Source organism: Cetorhinus maximus, chromosome 5, assembly GCF_964194155.1.
Source record: "Cetorhinus maximus chromosome 5, sCetMax3.hap1.1, whole genome shotgun sequence".
Classification (NCBI taxonomy): domain Eukaryota; kingdom Metazoa; phylum Chordata; class Chondrichthyes; order Lamniformes; family Cetorhinidae; genus Cetorhinus; species Cetorhinus maximus.
The window spans coordinates 129,833,146-129,851,141 of record NC_135883.1 but is presented as its reverse complement, the minus strand read 5'-3'; the positions used below and the strand labels follow the sequence as shown (position 1 = coordinate 129,851,141).

Sequence of the window (17,996 nt, the reverse complement as noted above, 5' to 3'; positions counted from 1 at the left end):
CACCCCAGCTCTGCTCAGAACCTTATATACTTTCACCTGTCAAATGCCCTCTAACGGTAGGTAACTGCCTTTTATATGCCCATGGCATTGCACCATTTGGTTCTGCATGATCGCTACCTGCTATGGTCCTATTTTCTTTCCTTTCTGACAAAACAGCATCGCTCACCCCAGCCGCAGATCTGTTCCAGCTCCACAAAAGCAGAACATCTGGACGAAGGTGACTGCCAATCCTGTAACTGCTGCTGCTGCTGCTGGGTGCTTTAAATCTCTTGATGCCCTTCACACAGCATTTAACAACCTTGGCCACTAGTTTTATAAGGAAGAGATCATGACCTAGGGAGAGGATCTGAAATTGGGCAAATGATATCACCATTTCATTTTTCATCGACTCACTCAGAAATGGGAGGGTGTTTTCCCTCATCGCTGGAGAGGATGTGTTGACATTTAATAATGGGGCTGAAATTCTCAGCCCAATCCTGCCAAGACAGGTGGAAGGGTCAGAACATAGGCTGGGATTCCGCCATGTGCGGCGTTTATTTTTCTGTGGGCCTTGTAAAGGGTTAAGCGCCCATCCTTCCCTTACAAAGCCAGGAGGGAATGGGCAACGGTAGTGAAAATCTGGAACCCTTTTTCCCGCAAAAGGCTGGGGATTCTGTGTCAATTGAAATTTTCAAGACCGAGATCAATAATCTTTGTTAAGTGTGGGTAAGGGATATGAAGCAAGGGTGTGTAAATGGAGTTGAGATACAGATCAGCCACGATCTGTTTGAACGGTGGAACAGCCTCAAGGGGTTACTCTCTTTCTAATATTCCCAAGTCAGAAGTCTTCTTCTGTATTCCTGGAACACTGCGATCAACTGTACTGTTCCATTTAACATCAGGCCGTGATCAACCAATTCAGTAGACACCTGACTAAACCTTGAACCTACACCAGGCAGTGCATTTACCCATTAGGTGTGAAAGGAGCTTAGAGAGAGAGGGAGAGAGAGAGAGAGAGAAAGAATCAACTGCATGGTGCTGTTATGTTTTTCTTTCCAGCAGTTTCAGAGCTGCACTAAATAGCAGCCTCAAAGCGGATTGTCCACTTGCCCTTTTAGCACCAGGAGTTGCATGTGGTGTGAAAGATCCCAAATGCGGGATCCTGAGAAGACACCACCAAAATCAAGGATGTTTCCACCATCAGCACCAAAAATGAAAAAGAGTTAGTGAATATTTCATAGTGAATAAACACTTCAGGGCTTTGCATTCATGCTTTGTATTATTTTAAGTAATGTGGGCATTAAAAAGAGGCCAATGCATTTCAGTAAATGTAGCCTATAATTTGGACTCAAATAATGACTGTAATAAAAGCAAACAATATCTTACTGTTTAGATGCCCTAGTAACTGTAATCAATAATAGTCACTGGACAGATTTAATACATGGGTGCTGGGGAAAATCACTCTGAAGCCAACATGTTTAAATGTTGTATGATGCTTTTAATTCATCAGCACAAATTGCTCCCTCCACCAGTTAAAGACGTACAATCATTAATACTTTCCCTTGGAGTGATGTAGCTCCAAAATCCTCTTTCCACACACAACCCAAATTTGGCAGGACAAAATTTGCTAATTGTACTGCGAGCTGTTTTTCACAGTTCAAGTGGCCATCATACAAAAAGAATTATGCATCTGCCATTATACTTTATTGAAATCCTAGTGAACTGTGAAGTATTTCTTAATCTTAGCAGTTAATTAACTATTTTGAAGAAATACAAAAGCCTGAGTTGCGTTAGGCTTATTGGTTTATAATTGTTTTGCTACACTCACACAAAATACCAGAATTTCTTGGAAACGGCAATATTTTAAAATTCATTTGATTGATGCGTTTAAACCAGTGCCTAGGAAAGACAATGTAGTCAGCTCCAAAAGGGTTTAGGTTGTGTTAGTCTTGTCCTACAGGGCAGATCCCCAGGGTTTCTTGGCTGACCTGCCCTCTGAAGGCTGAGTCAAAGAAATTCCTTATGGAAACCATGAACTAACAAGACTGATGATAGCTTCCATGCTGATTATTACCCTCTGACAGCTTTCAGGCAGGGATTTGGAAAAGAATAAAAAAAATCCCATTTTTTCCCTTGAAGTTTCATGTAATATATTGCAGTGTAACATTTCAGATCATTAATCTTTAGAAATATTTCAGCAGTGCCAGAGGACACATAGTTTTATTGGATTGTGATCTTCTTTGACATAGCTTGCATGCTAATTTTGACTGCTACTGTGAGGTGACACCAACTGGCCTTGACTAGAAGCCAGGTTAAATTTATAAGCATTAGAGCCACTGGAAAACCTTGATAAATGCAACATATATTTGGCAATCATAGCGATGAAAAATTTCATGCAGTGTGATAATCTGATTCTTCGTAGCATCTGTGATCTGATTGCTTAGGCTTTTGATGGGGCATGAATGCTGTTTACAAAGGATAGATGGATAAATTAGCCATAAGAAGTATAATGGCATCTTACATGAGCACGAGTAATGATGATATTGCAGTAATGTTTATCAAATAAATTTAATCTGGGGCCGGAACTTTCCGTCCCCGTTGGTGCCGGGTGTCATGGCGGGTGTGAGTGGACAACATGGCGAGAAGGCCAAAAATCGGTTTCACGCCATCATGAAAGCAGTTTGCGATCGCCCGCTCCGCCCGTCAAAGGTGGGCTGCGTTACCTGCTGCCGCACATCAGGAACGTCATTTTAATACGTCTGCATCTAATCATAACCCCTGCTCACAGGAATCATCCCCCACGTTAAATTTACCGCCCACATCAGTAGGAAAACACACTGGCCCAGAACACGTCTTAACAACTGTGATGTGCAGAAGTCGAGACTGACCGTTAGGGTCTTGCTCACATCACGGACGTCCAAGGAACAGAAGATGCTGGAGCCCTACAGCTACTGGGTCCTGGAGGAACACGTGCATCGCATGCTGGGTGGATTTTCATGGAGAGGGCTCAGCCACGAAGCAGCTCACGGAAGGCGGGAGGTCTCCACTGATGTCTGGGGTCTACTTCGGGACATCACGGTCTTGGCCAGGGGCTGCATTGGATGATCGGCGAGGGGCAGGGGGAGAGGAAGGACAAGGTTTGACTGGGCGAGGAAGATGTACTAGGGGGAGTGAGGTTGGGAGGGGGTTAATGAAAGTGTCGCGGGAATGAGGTTGGGCAGGGGTGGAGGAGGGAGTAAGGGTGGAGGAGGGAGTAAGGGTGGAGGAAAGAGTAAGGGCAGAAGAGGGAATAATGGGGTGGATGTCCAGGTAAACGTGCAAGAAAGGGGTCTAAGCAAGAAAGGAAACTGCCTCTCGGGGACTGAACTGAGGGTGGATGTGGTAGGAGAGAATGGTGAATATGAGAGAGGGCAGAGTGAGCCAGTAGAGTGGGAGGGTGAGGGTGCGCTGGTAGTGGTAGGAGGGACAGCGAGGGTCATTGGTGGAGACTCGGAGGCAAACATGGACCCTGGGGTGGGAAGGAGGAGGCTGGGGAGATCAATGTGGATGGGGGTGAGATTCTTGGGAAGATAGGGAACGTGCACGTTCACCTGGACATCCCGGAAAGAATAGGGTTTGGGTTGGTAGGTGATGGTGGGGAGGTGGAAGGTGATGCCGGGGGTGTTGACAGTGATGGGGGAAAGGACAAGGGAGCTGATAACAAACCTTACAACGACAATGCTTCTGAAATCGAAAGTGAGCGGAGCTTCATGGTGGGCGGGTACAGGTGCTGCATGGGAATGTGAACAGTGGGTGGGCGGAGATGCAGGTCGGCTCAGATGGACAACTGAAAGAGGACCCCAGCAGGCAGCATTGAAAATACTCAGGACAGTGAGATGAGTGTGATGGTGGCAGGATCCGTGTGTGTGGGAGAGTGCTTGCACGAGGCTCCGAAAGGCCCTGCCACACACACACTTCTCCCTCCTGAATTACTCGTGGTGCGGCTGTGTGCAGCTGGACTGCCCGTGGGGGGTGGGGGAATGCAGTGGGAGGACTTGTGAAGCCTGCCACTGAAGCTGAATGACACAATTACACAGTGAAAGTGAAAATATTTACAGATTATAAAGTGACAAAATGTGTTCACCTGTGCAATCACTTGTGATCAGAAATTTCTATATTTTCTAGGCCTACCACTTCTTCTAGGTGCTGCCCTGACATCTGCAGCAGGGGTGGAGACAGCCTGTGCAACAATTGGCCCTGTTGCCTCTGATGACATCAGCATGGGTTCTCGGGAGAGCCAAGGCCTTGAGGGCCCCAGCTTGTGTTGGCTGTCCTCCTATAGGCCAGCTGCTCCCTCTACGGTGACAGACGATGAGGTTGAGGGGTTCACAGCAAAAGGAGATTCAGAGGAAAAGGTCAGTCTCTGAGATTCCTGAGTGGATGATCCAGGGATGCCCATCTGTCGCTCATCCTCCCTTCGGGTGCCTGAAGGCACTGGCTTGACTCCTTGAGGGAAAGGGGTGCCTGGTGGTGCCCCGTTTCCCTCTCGAGTTGTCACTGCAGGAACTTATCCATGGCTATCGTGATGGAGTGCAGGTCTGCATGCATTGCCGCGTTCTGTTGGACCAGGGTCTCCAATGCATCCGCCATCTTCCCCATGGAGACCTCCATATGTGCAAATATGGGCACCACTTTGTCAGAGGACTGGCAGACACACTCCTCTGACTCACGTGCCACTCTGTTGGGGTCTTCCAACAGCTCTGCGTGATGTTCCCCTGCTTTCTGCTGAGTTGGAAGGCCGAATCCAGAGGCTAGTCATCTGACTCAGACCTCACAGATGCCTCTTCCCCAGCAGTGCTCCAAGTGCCAGGGAGCTCAGCTGAAACCACCTACTCCTGCTGCAGACACCTGTCTATGCGGCGACCACCAGATTGTGAATCTGAGCCTGCTCTAGATCTAGGTTCCATCGAGGTGTGTGTCTCTGCACTGGTGGAGGGTGTGGGTAAGCTCTGTGACGGGTCTTCCAGGCTGTTTATTTCCAGCTCTTCAATGGAGGAGGTGTCCTCTTGGCTGGGGGTGAGGACGTGCATGGTGCTGAAGGACTGGCTGGCTGAGGGTGTTGGTTGCTTGGCAGAGCTCCCTGTGAATCAAAGTAGAGATGATTTGTGCATAGCAGCAGATTCAGAAACAGGAGAGAGAGCACTCACAGTTGTGTTGAGAGAGGGATGATATGGTGCAGGATCCTCACATGAGTGTTTGCCGCCGACATCACCGTCCCCGCAGGCATGGTCCACGTCCTCACCAGACAGCGTGATGACATGCTCCTCAAAGTGAGTGCAGGGTCTAATGTGGGCCACGCCGCCCCTGGTTTGGGACCTCTCCCTCCTGTTGCCAGCCAGCTTCTCCTGCATGAAAACAGATGGAGAGAGCGTGAGCAGGACACATGGCTTTGAGTGGAATGTTTGTGTGGTGAGCAGAAACATGGACAGGATGAGGTCATGAGTTCCAGAGGATATGAGCCTGATGGAAATGTGAGGGTGTGTGTGAGAGTTAGTGGTGTTGTCCCTTGAGGTGTGAGATCCCTGTGGATGGGTTTGTGAGTGTGCGAGTTGAGAGTGATCAGAAGAGTGACTTGACCTGATGGAACGGATGAGAGCATTCTGCCCACCCTGCACTGGGTGGCTGCCCTCTTTTGCAGGGCGTTGGCGCTGACCACTGCTGCTGCCACCTCCCATGCTGGATTAGTGACCACGCTTGCTGGTCTTCGCCCAGAGCAGGAGTAGAGGACAGTGCTGCGGGCCTCCACTGTGTACAGTAGGTGCTCGAGGGAGGCATCACTAAATCTGGGGGCAGCATGTTTCCTCCCTTTGGCAGCCATCAGTTCCCAGCAGCTTCCTATCCCTTGAAGAGTGCTAGCTCTGTGCAAGGGCAGCCTTTAAACATGGTGCCCGATTTACTGAAGGCTTGAGGTGGCGGTGGGACGGGGGCATCAGAGGGTGCCCCGCTAGCGACTCGGCGTGTATCCTGGGAATGAATTATTCATGAGGCGGGGTGTGCCAGGAATGGGACAATGCCGCATGAAATGCCGGTTAACTCCAGGCCGAATTTTCTTTCTGTCCAAATAGCTCTACAAATGCAGCCTTGTGAGAATGGCGCAGAGGGGATGGTTTTCAAATGGCACTCAAAAACAGGCGCAAGGTTGGCGAGTGGGTGCCCATTGTTGCTGATGTCAGGCACTGCACCAACCACCCGGCAGCAGGCATGAGCTACCTTAAAGGTCACTCCTCTAGCGCATGCCTTCTCTTCCTGGGCCCCCCAAAAACAAAACTAAAAGCTTCCTTCGCCGTTTTTATTTTAAGGCAGCCTCCTGCAGGATTAATGAGGCTGCTCAACGCTTGGTATAACTGGGCAGAAGGTGCAGGGTGCATGCTTCACCCGTTTGAATCTGAAACTTGCAGCCAGGGTTTGAGAGTCATCTGAGAACAACTGATTTGCATATTTAAGTAGCCTCCAAAGAGAACAAGCTGCCCACCCATTTATAGACCCCTCTGAAAATTGCATCATGGTCATTAGTGGGGTGGTCACACATTTTACGGGTGGGAAACATAGGGTGGAATTTAATGCCCTCCCCCCAAGGCGAGTTTGGTAGAGGGAGGCATTTAATCAGAGTGGATGGTGGTGGGTGGAGACCCTATCATCTTCCTGCCTCCACGCCAATTAAGTCCTTGGTGGGAAGACCCTTGGACGGTCCTCCTGTCCTGCTGCCAATTGAGGCCCTTAAGTGGGAAATTAATGCCCACATAAGGGCCTTAACCTGCTTCTGCTGGTATTCAGCCAGCGACAAGTGGGGGACTTGCCATGCGGGGAGCCCAAGAAGCAAACCCTTTCAGGGCTGCTTGTGGGCTCCCAGGGTGGGAGGGGCTTTCATTCAGCAGCGCTCAGTTCTTGATGAAGGGACCAGACATTTGGAAGGGGGGGGGGAGGTGCTTGCAGAGAGAGAACCCCTGCCCTTGCTGCCAAACCTTCTCCCGCTCCCCACAACTCCAATGCATGACCCCCCACCTGCCCTCCTCCCCACCCACCCCCAACCCCACTATCACTCACCTTTAACCTGGATCCATTGGCCTCGGGTGGATGCAGTACCAGCAGCAGCCACCACCTCCTCTGTGGCGTGCCAAGCAATGAAGAGCCTCTGATTGGTCAGCAGCTCTCAGTGGGCAAGGCTTCTGCCCCGGGTTCCCTGATCCAAAGAAAAGCCTGCCACTGCCTAGTTAAATGCCTGAATGGCACTTAATTCAGCGGACCTTCCCGAAAAGAAGCAACGCGGGGCCCTCACCAGCTCTCCAGCAGTTGGTGAGACCTCTGTTGCCCCATTGCCTCCACTAAATACAACCCATACAGCCGACAGCTGAAAATTGCTGCCCCACCCCCACCCGCATTGGCGTGTGCTAGCATGTGATCGAAAGGCATGAGCAGAGTAGCCACAAGAATAGGCATCAATGCTTGGTAGAATCCTGCATTCCTCACATAAACTGAAATGTTACAACTTAATGGCAGACTAAATTAAATTGTGACGTAACTAACAGTTAGAATGAATGTTCCAATGTGCTCTGTGCAAGGATAATGGATCTGGAGCTGATTAAAGCACGAGGCACAGCAGACTACCTTAATCAGCTGTCAGTCCCCTATTTCAGCATTAAACAAAATGCTGGAGTATTCATTCTAACAAGACAAATAGATGTGGCCACTGAAGTAGTGACTCTAGTTTGATTTTTCCACCCCTTGGTGTATTGCTGTTGTTTGTTATTCTACCAATATCTGCTATATTACTGGTCACTGCCTTCTGAAATGCAATCAACACGAATTATCTGCAAATCCCTCATCTTTTCCATAGCCTCGGACCTTTGCGTTCACTGAAAATGAATTGGGAACGCTTTTGATCGATATGTGCTGATGACACAAACGGAAACCAATTTAAAATACATTTGTGGCAATTCACAAAAGAAAGCAGAATAATTTGTCATTACAAACTGAATAATCACACTTTTGTGACAGTGCGTTTTGGACACATCATATTCATTACTTTCCACCTACTTTAAAACAAATGTGCTTGTTAAACAAATTTAAATGTGGTCGCAGTCCACTGACTGACATAAACTTATAATCAGTAGCAGGATTTTAAACAGGAGATATAATATGCATTGTAGTTTGCCTGGGGTGTATCACTTAAAGATTTCAAACATTATTAGCAATGAATGTACTTCACAAAGACAGACCTCATTATCATTAATAAAGAAATACATCTGAGGAAGAGAAATCCATTGATATCCTTCTATTTACTTTAGTTATCATTCACTACCATTTTCAAAATAGGGTTGCCAACTGTCCAAGATTGGCTTGAAGTTTCCACGAATTAAAGATTAATCTCCTGGACACTGCTGTGAGTAACTGAGGAGAAAGATTATACAGGAATTAAATAAATTGTTCGATTTAAAAAAAATTTCTTTTATCACATTTGTTTGTTAGTTATCAAAGTCTCGGAGATGGCTGTTCAACCGGGCAGGGCAATTGGAAGCAAGAGGTCACATATAGGTTTCATTTTACTGTCCCACTTTCCAAATGACACACAAACACAGACACGCACACATAAACAAACATGGATATAAACCCACACACACATGCACAAACACACGTACACACATCAATCTCTTTCTTCACTCATATGTTCTTTCTCTAATTCTTTTCTCATTTCCCTGCTGAGAGCGTGGACAGTGCTGGGCTCCAAAGGGTCCAAAATGACCATTATTCACTTGTGAGCCTCGAGTGTGACTGATCTCTAGCTTTTCAAATGAGCAAATGAATATTGTAACTTGGTCCGACACTGCTTGCGCCAGAAACCCATTCAAGTGCACTTCCAGGAGAAGGCTTAGGATGGCAATCACAACGAGGAACACTGGACTATTTCCTCCTCCACCCACGAGAGGAAGAGGCCAACTGCTGCCCCAACTGAGATCAGCGCACTCAGATATGGCTGTTCCTTTTCTAATTGTTTTCTTTCTCTTTCCTTTTTTTAGTAGATCTTTCCTTCATGTCCTTCAGCCTCTGTGGTTTCACAAGTCCAGCATTTCTCTCCATGCTGCTCTAACATGTTAGGTGTTGTCTATGCTGTTGAGTCTGGTATGAGAAATGGTGTGACTATAATATTTCTAGCCCCTCATCCTATCATGCCGCTGTCTCTGAAATACCATGAGAATTTGAAAGATCTGAAGCAGCTCTAAGATGTCCGCCATTGTAGTGGGAATCTCTCTGTGGTTGCTGCAGTTTCAATAATTAAGTATTCCTAACGATCCGAAAGCCCTGTACATTAGGGATCAGATGAGATTTTGCAAGGTAAAGAGGGTTATTGCAGGCTAATGCCTAAAACATCAGATTCCTGCAACTCCAATGAGATGTTGGTTAATTTAAGCACAGTGCCTACAAACACAGGGTCTGGAAGAATTTTAAATATTTGTGGTGCATGTGTACTGCTCAATCCATACAGCCTGAATGCTAACTCAAAAGGAACAATCTGAAAACAGAAGGAGATATATAATTAGAACATTTTTCAATTCAGGCAAAAATATGCCATAAATTCAGAATAAGGGACATTTGTGCAGCAGAAAGGTTAAAAAGTAAGCACTGCTATTCTACTTAATGGCAAGGAAGGAAAAGCAATCTTTTTTTTTGAAATCTTGTTACTCCACCTGTTCAACTTGATCAGAGACAACATTGTGATGTTTGAGCAGAAGTACCAAGGTAACCTCGCTATCTTTGCTTCCATTCTCATCTGAAAAGAATATAACTTGAAATTCGTTCAGCCCTACTGATTGAGCTTTCGCTCTTCTGCAGGGCGATAGGTCAAAGGGTTCACGTCTGCTGTTAGTTCACAGAGAAATGCGATCACATAGCAGATGATGAATATTTCACCCGACAGTAACCATGGAAATAGGGAGCATTGCTGGCAATCAATCACGATTCAAAAAATATAGCTGTAATACTTTGATGGCTTTAAGCAAAGGGGATACGTAAACAATTTCATAACAGTTTTGCATAGCCTGCGAGCAGGTTTATTTCTGGTCCTGATGCTATGGTGGTGGGACCAGAGTGCAATGCTGAACACTTGCCAAGTGCCCACCATGCCAATCTCCTGGGCCTGTCCTAATTAACAGGAGATTTATGAAGCTCCTGCTTCAGCCTGGCTCTGTGAGCTCACCATAGGGAAACCATGGGAAGTAGGCTGTGCCTCAATAGTCCTTAAAGCTAAAACTGAAAGGGATGTAACCACATTAAAGGCAAGTGACCACATATTAGTGTAAAGACTTGACAGAAAGTGTAAATATTTTAAAAATACATTTTCATCTTTCTAAAGGCTGAGTTGGGTAAAAAAAAATAAAGTGCCTGGCTAAAACCAGTGATGACAAAATAATGGGGGAGGGGGGAAACAGAGGCCCTGATCTTCCTTAGATAATTTCTCCATCTCCCACCATAATTTTGGTGGGAGATCAGTGGCAATTTAGGGCCATAGTCTTTGGACAAGTGGCACAGTGGCACATCATTTGAACCTCCTGTTTCACAACTCACAAAGTAAAATTACCATTGGAATGGGAGGAGGCTGGTCTTGTTTGGCAGTTAAGGGCACCCTCCCTGGAGGATAGGAGTGCAGCTAACCAGGCAAGATATGGCAGCCAGGGTCAATGACATATACAAAAATAACAATAATGCTATATACAGTGCTTTCAAGGCCAGGAATAAGTATAAAAGATAGCTCACCTTAAGGATGTTGTCAACAGTACCAGTTACCACATTTGATATAAAAGTATGCACACCACAAATTGTTGCTGATCAATATATTCCATATTTCCTGCTGGCCCATACCAAACACCTATGCACCCTTACAGCTCTTTTATACCCCTTCACCTCATTCCACAGTCCCAATTCCCTTGGCGAGTCAAGAGCAAAAAGTAGAGAAAAAAGGGGGAAAACGTTCTGTGACGTAGGCAATCAAGCAAGCTCTTGGAAATCACATATGAATTAGGAGCAGGAGGGGGCCACTCGGCCCTTCGAGCCTAAACTGCCATTAAATAGGTTCATGGCTGATCTGATTGTAACCTCAGCCCCACATTCCTGCCTATCCCCAATAACCTCTCACCCTCTTGTTTATCAAGAATCTGCCCAGCTCTGCCTTAAAGATAATCAAAGACTCTGTTTCCACTGTCTTTTGAGGAAGAGAGTTCCAAATACTAATGACCCTCAGAGAAAAAATATTTCTCCTCATCTCTGTCTTAAGTGAGTGACACCTTATTTTTAAACAGTGATCCCTAGTTATAGATTCTCCCACAAGAGGAAACATCCTCTCCATATCCACCCTGTCATAACTCCCCAGGGTGTTAAAGGTTTCAATCAAATCGCCTCTTACTCTTCTAAACTCCAGTGGATACAAGCCTAACCTGTCCAACCTTTCCTCATAAGACAACCCGCCCAGTCTAGTCCAGTAAACATTGTCTGAACTGCTTAAATAAGGTGACCAATACTGTACACAATACTCCAGATGTGGTCTCACCAATGCCCTGTACAACTGAAGCATAACCTCCCTACTTTTATAATCAAATCCCCTCACAATAAATGATAACATTCTATTAGCTTTCCTAATTACCTGCTCTACTTGCATACTAGCCTTTTGTGATTCATGCACTAGGACACCTAGATCCCTCTGAATCTCAGAGCTCTCAAACTCTCATCATTCAGACAATAAGAATGGGAAATAAGAAAGACAATTACTCGTCTTTCATAACCCACCTGCCTTCCAAAGCTCAAGGTCTTTTCTACTCAAAAGAACTCTTCCACCTGCAGAAAACCCAAGCAAATTGCACGGACCCCTCCACCAACATGAATTTCCCTGGCATGGTCCATCATCTGAATTACAGAACCAATTCACCTACTATAAAACAACAAACTATATAACATTCTTGTCCACACTGTATAGCATAGGTGAAAGCTAATACCCCAGAATTTAGAGGAGCCAGTGCTTGATCTTCATTAGACTTGCCCTTGCCCATTTAATTTCCATGGGCTTTTCACTGCAAGTTGCTGATAGTGGAAGATAGAAATGGTGCACTATGCTCTGCTGGGAATCTGGGACCTGTGTTAAAGGGAAAGTTACTGTGTGCCTCCTTAACCAATCAGATTGAAGTATTGTTAATGAATAACACAGAGTCTGAACCAAGAAGTGTAAGAATAGTAAATTCAATGTCAAATCAGGTGTAGGAAGCAAAACTAAATGAGGGAAAGAAATGTTGAGTTGCAAGGGAGAGGAAAAATGAGATAGAAAGAAACATTTAAAAAAGATTTATTTAAATTTTTTAAAATCTCTAACGACAATTAAATGCTGAAGGAATAAGACTCTGCAGCTGTAATAGTTAATTTTCAGTGCCAGAGAGGTTGTTAGGCAGTAATTAAGACATAACACTTGTTAAAAAAGGGTACTTAAACTGAAGTAGATAAGCCCTAATTTTCTGTGGCAAGTTTAATCTGTTCCTACAATGTAAATGCAGGAACTTCACACTGTTCAATGCATTTGAATGGAGATTCTATACCAGTGCCAGGATTTAACGGCCCCACCATGGCATGTCTCCCCCCAGCAGATGCAGCGAGCCATTTAAATACGCATTCAGTTTGGCGGGACAATAATATCCCGTCGGGCAGCAGGGGCCGTAAAATCCTGGCCCAGAAATTCAACTTAAAGATGGAATACAACCAATGATCTCTAAATGACAAGCAGTTGCTAGGTAAGTGAACAATGTGCACTATAAGATTGTTTTTATTTCATTATTGAAAATGAATTGGTGCTAGGAAGTACACAAAAGAAGTGTACTGTATGTGGTAAATGCAAGCTTTTCTGTACGATTTTTCTGTCAGTTGAGTATGCACAGCTAGACAGGTAGGAATGACCGCTTGCCTGTTCCAAGCATCTTTAGCCTCAAGCACAATGAGACATATCCTGCAGACATGTTCTCCCATTGGTGTTACATCAAGCGTCTCGGGCCACCTGTATGATATAAAGAGGCCTTTCATAATTGGGACAACTGAAGTATGCATTTGTCTATTCCATGCCGTGGCATTACTGTGCTTCAACTACAGAACAGGCAGACTTATAATGACACACATTGTTCTTCCAGTATAGAGATAATGAGTGCAACATGCTAAGGATGTTTTGGCAAGTGTTTTCTTCAGATAGGGTCTGATCAGCCTCAACCACCTGTATCTCCTCTCATACTGACAAGCAAGGGTTTTTTAAGGGAATCCTGCAGTGCACAGCAGGAATCAGCAATACAACCTTGAAAATAGCGTTCTTGATGATATACTGTCCAAGCATAGACAGGCAGAAAAAAAGAAGCAAGGGAAGAGACCAGCAAAGTAATAAAAGCTGCCTGGGATTTGGATTAGACACTGTGAAAACATTGTAACAAACCTCCTCACTTCCGCCTACCTCCCAGCTTTCCTGTTTGTATCAGAGTAAGATGTCGGAGCAAGTACATCTTCAAACTCCATCCAGTAGCTGTTAATCAGATTTACCACTTATGTATGCTCTTTATGCAGATTGGATTGTGTGTCCAGAAGCCTTGTTTATCCAACACAATTTGCCACAGGGAAATGTGCTTTGCTTATCAAGAAACAACTATACGAGGGATTTCTGTCTAATCCATTCTTTTGCGTGGTGCCAACAGCTTAAAGCCCCAATTATATGGAATCAGTCCAAATTAAGGGCTCGTTCTAATTAACTCACATTGTGCAAACATCATGGAGCTCCTTATTCAAATCGAACCCAAATTAAAGCGTCCCTCTGCAAGCACATTTAAAACCATTCCTGTTTCATTTTTGGTCATGTAAATAAGGACAGCAAAAATGAAACTGGTTTATAGATTCCATGGTTATTTGTTACTGGACTCCAGTAATGTCAAAACATGCTGTACAACCCAACCATAGTTAATCTTAGGCACAATGCACAAGTGTTAATCTTTCACTGAAATTGTGGTAAGCAAGTGCATACAAGTAAGGGTTGCATGGGCTACTAATGGGTTTGCACAAAATCGCATAATGTGTATACCTGTGGTGAGCAGCATTTTGATTAATTATGCTGTCAATCACATCATTTGAAAGCTTGATTGAAGTAATGTTCTCAAACTAGGTATGCAGTATTCATTTGTTGACTTTCATTTCTCGGGTGAAGCTGGGTCTAAGAATTCATGGCCAGTACAACCTTTAACTGTAACTTCAAGCAAATCAAAGAATGAATCCAGAGACTGAGTTTTACAGACTGATTTTTAGAAAAGTTAAATTTAAGGTGTATCTTGTTTTAAATTTAAACATGTAAAGGAATTGACAACTCTTTTTTTTTGTACTGCAGAGAACAACTTTGGAAGATAAAAAGATAGAAATTGGTGGAAATAAGCAGCTCATTGGTCAGTATTTGCAAAAGAAATAAAATCCAGGGTCAACATTTTAACGGGCAACCATTCTTAACAAGCTGAGCTCCACCAGAAGCAATTGCTCTCTTTCACTTTTAAATATTTACATTTTAAATATCATTTACTGTTATTTTTTCATTTCAGATTTCCATTGTTCCTTATTTTTTTCACCGAATAGGGTGAGATTTTGGTGCAATGGTATTGACTGTGTCAGATTATTGCCCAAACTATTCAATGATAAGTGTGCAGAGATTACATTGCATGAATGCTGATGAATAGGAGGGAACATGAAGTGTTGAATTTGAAAGAAAACAGCCAGGAAGCATGAGTTTGTGACACATGCAGTACCAAGAATATGAGTTGATAACTATTTAAAAAGCAAAAAGGCATTTTTTAAATCTTTACAGCTTTGTTTCATTTGAAAGTCCAAACTATTCTTTGATTTTTTCAGTAAAGAAGGCGATCCTCTAATCTCAGTAAACAGGCAGTAATTTCTGTTCCTCTCCTCCTGAAAAGGCTACAAAAGAGGCTGAAAGGAAATGGCTGGCATGAATAGATCTGTTTGAGCACAGGCAATCTCCCAGCCATATTATGGCTTCATGTTGGCTGACCACATTTTACCATCTAACTGATACACATTCAGTGCTGACAATAGCGTGAAGAATGCTAGCTGAACCTGAAACTGTTGGGCCCCTGACTATGACCACCGTCAGAGATTAAGTGGGTTTAGTGCACAACCAATGCAGCTGAGACTGAAAAATAAAGTGATGACAGAGACTGACAGTTACAAAGTGGTATTCTTTTTGATTTTTATGTACAAGTATTTTCATGAGTCAATCTCTGCTGAAACAGGCACAATTTGGTGACTTTTTCTATCCAAGTTAATGCCCCACTTGGTATTGCAACGTTGAGTGTTCATAAGGTAAATTTGGTTATTTTTGAAGCCTGGAGTTTTTTCAATAATACATACCTACACAGGATGAAATTTGTATTTTTTAATATGTGAGAAATATACACATGAATAGAAATAGTTACCAGAAAGGATTATCTAAGCCTTAGATTGCCAGCAGATCCTAGGAATTTTTCATCTCACTGGTCAAACAAGTATAGTTTGTCTTCATCCACAAATGCGACAGCGATAAGTGTGTTTAGAAATATCAAAAATATGTCAATGTCAGCAATATTAAACCTAAACTATTAATTTAAGCTCTAAAAGCTGAACAACTAAAATAAAAAGAACACTTTGATTCTGTCCATCTGCTATTCCTATTTATTCCACAGTCTTTATCTGAACTGCTCAATTTCATTTGCTGCTACCAAGTCTAATCTGTTCCGTCTTTCCGAACTCTTCAACCGAGAAGTTAAGTTTTCTTTGGAAAGACTGATCGAAGAAATTTTTGGAGGTGGATATAAGTTTACCGAAATTGTTTTTGCCAAGCGACTGAACACTGCCTTTAAAAATAAACTGTGCAGCTGACTGAAAACATATACCTAGAGGACCAACACATCATATTGCAACCTGACCAATCTTTGACACATCCTTTTGCATCAAACCATGAAGAGTGCTGGTCTAGAGTCCAAAAGTACATTAATATGCAACTATAGCAACTATAGCTGTGATGATCGAAGAGTTAAAATACTTTCTTTTTACAAGGAAAGAAGCTTGAACTTGCACTGTGATAAATTATTTAAACCTACTGTTTTGAGAACATACCTGAGGCAGTTTGAGAGTAGGAAATTAGTCCCAGTCCCCATATCTGAATAAATTTTGCAGATGAGAGACTTTTGAATAAGAGAAAGATATTCAGCGATCTATATCATTGAGTGAGACAGTAACAATATATATTCTAAATAACTATTTTGCTTACCAATTAACCTCTACTCTACCATCCATAAGTTAAATAAAAGTAAGAACATTCTCAATTTTTGTTATGGTACCAGCAACAATACTGACTGAGTGGAGTACAATCATTATTAACCAAGCTTAGGTTATACTCCATCTTGTGACAGCACCTAGCAATGTCAGTTGATATAATATTCATTGGAAGATTTGTTGTGCATATAACACAGGACGGAATTTTCCAGTCCTGCCAGAGGCGGGAATCATGGTCATGAGCATAAAATTAAGTTTGAGGCCAAAAGTCAGATAGGCCCAAGCAGGAAAACAAATTGGAATTTTCACCTCAGGACTTTTTTCTTTAACTAATATTTGTTTAATTGAAGCATCATTTCATCAACTTTTCATCAGTTGCTCAATAAATACTTTAGAACACGAGCAGTTACAGTGTGCTGCAGTGGTGTTGCACAGTCACACACCTTTCCACTGAGGAAGGCAGAAGTTATAGAATGAATTCTGGTCAAACAAATCCAGTCTCTTCCAGGCAACCCATCCTTTCCTTTGAGCATATTCCTTGTCCAGGGCCTTCCCGGAATAATGGGGATCCAGGACGAGGAGGTAGTGGATGTCCAAGCCCACGCATCTCCTTTGAAGCATTGTCATTGTACCACTCATCATGATTGGGGATCCCAATGTGTCAAAGCACAAATAGAGTTCTTCGACCTTCTGCAGGAGCTCCCCTCCTCGCCGCATGTGGACGAGTTTGCACGGGATGCCATTGAGCTTGCGATGCGCAGGGCAATCTCAAAGGAGCCAATCCAGGTCTTGAAACTGATGAAATTCAGGGGCTTGTCCTCCCTTCCCACCAGCGCCTCTTTTAGCATAGGCACTCCGTGGTTCTTTATATTCATCTGTTGTAAAACAATCCAGGAGGAGAGGGTCTGCATCGTCCGGTAGCCCCAGCCCCAGTTATCTGTCCCATCACAGCCATAACGGTAATAGAGATAATCACCCCGGATCAGTGACAACCAGAGGATATCAGACTTCGGCTCAGGGAGAGTGAATGCTCTTCACCAATTCCATGCCTCGTGCTTGGCCCTTGAGCAGCTCAAGTTTACTCATGAATTGGATGCTGGTGGGAGCAGTAGTTGTTCCGGATTACTTCGCTGGGAGCCATGGGGTCCTTATTCCCTCTGATACTCAGCAAGACAGGATCAATGGAATATTAAAGGGAGAGTAGAGTGTACTCTTCGGCTCCAGCACCACAAACTTTCATGGTGGTCTAACGGTGGGTCTACTTTCCTGCTGATCTCTGCTGGAAACCACATTTACATGCATCAGCATGTCATGAACACTCATTAAAGCTGCAGCTCACCGGAATCACGTGCTCCCTCCAAATTACACACCAGCAGGTAATTCGACCGGTCTGAGTCATGACCAGTTATAAGTGGCATGTACCTGCCCTCCTTCACACGTGCCTTCGAGGTGTGTACAACATTGAAAGCCTACCTGCAACGGCACTGCTGTCATCTCTCGCCGCTGCTCTGTCTCTTGACTACTGGCCAAGCTGCTCTCTCAGGTGAGAAACTGTTGGGGTTTGCAGGCAGTGCTGCACTCTGGTGTTTTAGACTTTTGGGTTCGCATTTGCCGGCAAGGTTGCACTCCAACAGGCGAGATCAGACTGGGGGAGGGTGGCC

The 17,996-nt window shown here is 44.2% G+C and overlaps 1 pseudogene; it reads right to left on the bottom strand.

Annotated features, from left to right (window-relative positions):
* Nucleotides 1-16,770: 16,770 nt before the first annotated feature.
* On the bottom strand, nt 16,771-17,486 carry LOC144680361 (ufm1-specific protease 1-like; annotated as a pseudogene).
* Between the last annotated feature and the right edge of the window lie 510 nt (nt 17,487-17,996).